At 41.1% G+C, this 5,307-nt stretch overlaps 1 non-coding gene across 1 annotated transcript; it reads right to left on the bottom strand.

Moving 5' to 3' along the window:
* Positions 1–317: 317 nt before the first annotated feature.
* Positions 318–433, bottom strand: LOC122792531. Its single transcript, XR_006363349.1, has one exon. It is a non-coding gene; the product is annotated as a U5 spliceosomal RNA (small nuclear RNA).
* Positions 434–5,307: the final 4,874 nt, after the last annotated feature.

The following is a 5,307-nucleotide window of genomic DNA, read 5'->3' as shown; positions in this document are numbered from 1 at the left end:
GGATATGAGAACATGAATTAAAGATGCATTTTATGACGTAAAAGAAATTCCATAACTCTTAATTATTGATATTTATTAAATGTAATTTATATATATATTTTTTTCCAAAATTACCAGTTTTAGGAAGTATTTGGAAAAACAAGGTACATTTTTTAACCCAAATCAAGGAACGTTTTGATATGAAATAATTTAGTGACGCAACAGACTACACAGAAAAATACCACCTAGGAACGACGTTTCAAAGCTGTAGTAAACACATACAAAGCATACAATAGCAAAAGTACTAATCCAACTAATCTTTTTTTAACTATTATAAAACCCTCACCGGAGTGAGGTTACAAAAAATTCACATAAAACTCATAATTGTTCCCCTCCACGGAAATCTTTAGTAAAAGGCGAAAGATTTATGCGTTCTGAAAAGAAACATAAGCACATCTTTAGTTGGCCATTTTCGGAATATAAGTACTATCTCAACACTTAAAAAAAACGGAAACTAATTTATTCGCTTCATTTTTTTTGAAGATATATATGTCTATTACCCAGCAAACTAGTATTGTAAATAAGGCTTTTCAGTTTGTGCCAGCCTTCAAAATATATTATCGATTTGACATTATCTTCAGCGATGCATTGTGGGTATGCAAATTATTAACAGAATCTCTTTCTCTCTCTCTCTCTCTCCCTCCCCCCCCCAACATCATTCAGAAAAAGCATGTTAATGTAAACCGTGTTATTCTAGCAGTTTATACAACAATATTTGAAGACTGACTGTTATACTGATTGACTTTGTTCAGCTTTCTTGCGTTTACAGATTGAGAGATACAAAAAACCCAGCAACTGGGAACAGTACCAAGCCCGGATAAATGGCGAGGGTTGCGTCAGGAAGGTCATCCAGTGTAAAACGTCTGTCAAAAAACATATATGGACAACAATACAGATTTCCATTGCGGATTGGTTGAGGCCTGGGTTAACAATGACCGCCACCATACTGTTAGCCAAAAGGGTGCTGGCAGAAACTGGGCTACTGTTGGCCGAAGGAGAAGAAGAGGGAGAAGGCATGCCCAAAGGCAGGAAGACAGGAGGAAGGTTAGGATTGTGGTAGTAAGGTTAGAAACTTTGAATGTTGGCAGTATGATTGGTATAGGAAGAGAACTATCTCATACGATGGAGAGAAGGAAGGCTGATATATTGTGTGTGCAAGAGACCAGATGGAAGGGGAGTAAGGCCAGATGTATAGGAGGTGGGTTCAAATTGTTCTTTCATGGTGTGGCTGGGAGGAGAAATGGGGTAGAGGTTATCCTGAAGGAACAGTATGCCAAGAGTGGTTTGGAGGTGAAAAGAGTGTCGTATAGAGTGATGTTTACGTAGCTGGAAATTGATGGTGTAATGCTGAATGTTGTTAGTGCATATGCTCCGCAAGTTGGGTGTGCGATGAATGAGAAATAACATTTTTCGAGTGAGTTGGATGAAGTGGTGGTGAGTGTACTCAAGGGTGAGAGACTGGTGAGTGGAGCAGATTTCAGTGAGCATGTTGGTGAAGGGAACAGAGGGGATAAGGAAGTGATGGCTAGGTATGGTGTTAAGGAGAGGAATGCAGAAGGTCAGATGGTAGTGGATTCTGCGAAAAGGATGGACATGGCTGTGGTGACTACGTATTTTAGGAAGAAGGAGGCGCATAGGGTAACGTACAAGAGTGGGAGTGGAGGAAGATGCACACAGGTGGATTATATCCTATGCAGGAGGGCCAGTCTGAAGGAAATTGGAAACTATGAAGTGGTGACAGGGAAAAATGTAGTTAGGCAGCATAGAATGGTGGTCTGTAGGATGATGTTGGTGATCAAGAAGAAGATGAGGTATGTGAGAGCAGTGCCAAGGATAAAATGGTGGAAGTTGAAAAAGGGTGATTTTGAGGTGGAATTCAGGGAAGAATTGATACATGGCACTGGGTGGCAGTGAAGAGTTACCGGATAGCTGGGGAACTACAGCAGAGCTGGTAAGGGAGACATCTAGAAAGGTGTTTGGTGTGACATCTGGACAGAGGAAGGACAAGGAGACCTGGTGGTGGAATGAGGAAGTACAGGAAAGCAAACAGAGGAAGAGGTTGGCGAAGAGGCAGTGGGATTATCAGAGAGATGAAGAAAGTAGACAGGAGTATAAGGAGATGAGGCACATGTCAAAGAGAGAGGTGGCTAAGGAGAAGGTATATGAAGAGTTGCATGAAAGGTTGGACACTAAGGAGGGAGAAAGGGACCTGTACTGATTGGCTAGATAGAGGGACCAAGCTGGGAAAGATGTGCAGCAGGTAAGGGTAATAAAGGATAATGAGGAAAACGTACTCACAAGTGAGGAGAGTGTGTCAAGCCGATGGAAAGAGTACTTTGAGGGCTGATGAATGAAGAGAATGAGAGAGAGAAGGTTGGATGATGTGGTGATAGTGAATCAGGAAGTGCAACAGATTAGCAAGGAGGAAGTAAGGACAGCTATGAAGAGGATGAAGAATGGAAAGGCTGTTGGTCCAGATGACATACCTGTGGAAGCATGGAAGTGTTTAGGAGAGATGGCAGTGGAGTTTTTAACCAGAAAAGTGTTTTGATACTGATTTTTAAGAATAAGGGTGATGGGCAGAGCTGTAGTAACTACAGAGGGTTAAAACTGATCAGTCACAGCACGAAGTTATGGGAAAGAGTAGTGGAAGCTAGGTTAAGAAGGAAGGTGATGATTAGTGATCAGCAGTATGGTTTCATGTCAGGAAAGAGCACTACAGATGTGATGTTTGCTCTGAGAGTGTTGATGAAGAAGTAGAGAAGGTCAGAAGGCAATGCACTGTGTCTTTGTGGACGTAGAGAAAGCATATGACAGGGTGCCTAGAGAGGAGTTGTGGTATTGTATGAGGAAGTCTGGAGTGGCAGAGAAGTATGTAAAAGTGGTACAGGATATGTACGAGGGTAGTGTGACAGTGGTGAGGTCTGTGGTGGGAGTGATGGATGCGTTTAAGGTGGAGGTGGGATTACATCAAGGATCAGCTCTGAGCCCTTTCTTATTTGCAATACTGATGGACAGGTTGACAGACGAGATCAGACAGGAGACTCTGTGGACTATGATGTTTGCAGATGATATTGTGATCTGTAGTGAGAGTAGGGACTGGGTTGAGGAGACCCTGGAGTTGTGTAGATATGTTCTAGAGATAAGACGAATGAAGGTCAGCAGGACTAAGACAGAATATATTTGTGTGAATGAGAGGCAGGATAGAGGAATTTTGAGGATGCAGGGAGTAGAGCTGGCGAAGGTGGATGAGTTTAAATACTTGGGATCAACAGTTCAGAGTAATGGTGAGTGTGAAACAGAGGTGAAGAAGAGAGTACAGGCAGGGTGGAGTGGGTGGAGAAGAGTGTCAGGCGTGATTTGTGACAGACGGATACCAATCAGAGTGAAAGGGAAGGTCTACAAGAGGGTAGTGAGAACAGCTATGTTATATGGGCTGGAGATGGTAGCATTGATAAAAAGGCAGGAATCAGAGCTGGACATGGCAGAGTTAAAGATGTTAAGATTTGCACTGGGTGAGACAAGGATGGACAGGATTAGGAATGAGTATATTAGAGGGTCAGCTCAGGTTGGACGGTTTGGAGATAAAGCCAGAGAGGCTAGATTGGGTTGGTTTGGACATGTGCTGAGGAAGGATGCTGGGTATATATGGGAAAAAGATGCTAAGGATGGAGCTGCCAGGTAAGAGGAAAAAAGGTAGGCCTAAGATAAGGTTTATGGATGTGGTGAGAGAGGACATGCAGGTGGTTGATGTGACAGAGCAAGATGCAGAGGACAGGAAAAAATGGAATCAGATGATCCACTGTGGCGACCCCTAATGGGAACAGCTGAAAGAAAGAGAAGAAGAAGAAGAGATTGAGATATACAATGCAAAGTGCTGCAGACAAATCCAGGAAGGACAGACTATCTTTATACTACTGTAATTACTCAAAATTAAGTCGGTTTTGAATGAATTCATACCTGGGGATGAGACGGCAGCATATCAATTCTTGATTTACACTGCTCCAGTCTCCATCTTTTATTAAGATTCATAAGTACTGCAATAAGGCGATACAGTCAACTAAGGGCTGCCTGTGCCAATGTCACTCATTAGCATTGCCAGATGAGTACAGGGGAAAAGCAGTTGTGAAAAAAATGTAATATGCTACTCACAACTATTCCTATAACTATAACAATTAAGATGACAAAATGTTATTTTAAAATGCTTTTGAAGAATTATTGCATTAAATAAAATGTAAATATTGGTAAATAAACTTGTGGATTAATCCTATAACTATGGAAAAGGTCAACAGTTAATTAGTTCATCAAATGCAGATCAACCAGAAATGCTTCTGTAGTTGGTAATGTGTGGAGGGTTGAAGGAGACCATGGATACAATTATTTTAATTAATTTACTGTAGTGATATATAATGATGGAATTTTGTGGACATGATTGTGCATCAGTGACTCACAGAGAAATTATGGAGGCAGTGGACAGTATTATGATGGAAGAGAGAGGGGAATGGGGATCCTCAGTAGGTATGGAGTGGGTAGTAATTTGTGGAAATTTGTCAGCCTGCATGCTTATTTAGCTATTTCTTTGTTAATGGGTGGTTTGAGTATATCATGATTGTCATAGGAGTAGATTTATTATTTATTTTATATTTGATTACCAGGAAAGTCTAATATAGAATTTGGTGGGCTCTTGTAAGCTGGTTGTATGTGAGCAGGTTAAGTAATTCTAGCCAGGATAGTTACCTAATTGCTATGCAGTGATGTGTCCTGAAGGGTGAGTCAGTAACAAACCTAGCTATTTTATTGTTGCAGGTGTTTAGTTTGATTTAGTAGATTATTGTTTGCATTCCTGCCAGTGGATGCAGTGACACCCAAAGATTAATGATATGGTACAGATAAAAGGAATATATTTTCAGAAAAAAGAAACACCTAAATGTATGGTTAGGAGGAACTTAAGGAGAAACTATGAGCAGTTACCAGTATGTGGAAATCTTCAAGTTGCCTTTTGTAAGAAAATTCTTATGGTAGAGGTTCATAGGTTCATAGGTTCATACTAGGCTATCTGCCCCAGGGCATTTATAAGCCTAGCCAGAGTGTATTTGGCTTTCGCCACCCATTTTAAATTAATTTTGCTATGCTCTTTTTCGAGGTTAGTATACTGTGCCTTTGTCTAACAGTGACACAGAAGTGATACCCGGGGTAAACCTACGATCCCCCATCCAATCATCAAGATTCCTCTTGAAGAGAGTCAATGAGGGACTCTGCCTAACCTGG

The sequence above is a fragment of the Protopterus annectens genome, chromosome 1.part2 (assembly GCF_019279795.1).
Source record: "Protopterus annectens isolate FY-2018-M chromosome 1.part2, PAN1.0, whole genome shotgun sequence".
Classification (NCBI taxonomy): domain Eukaryota; kingdom Metazoa; phylum Chordata; order Ceratodontiformes; family Protopteridae; genus Protopterus; species Protopterus annectens.
This window is presented reverse-complemented; position numbering and strand designations above follow the sequence as displayed.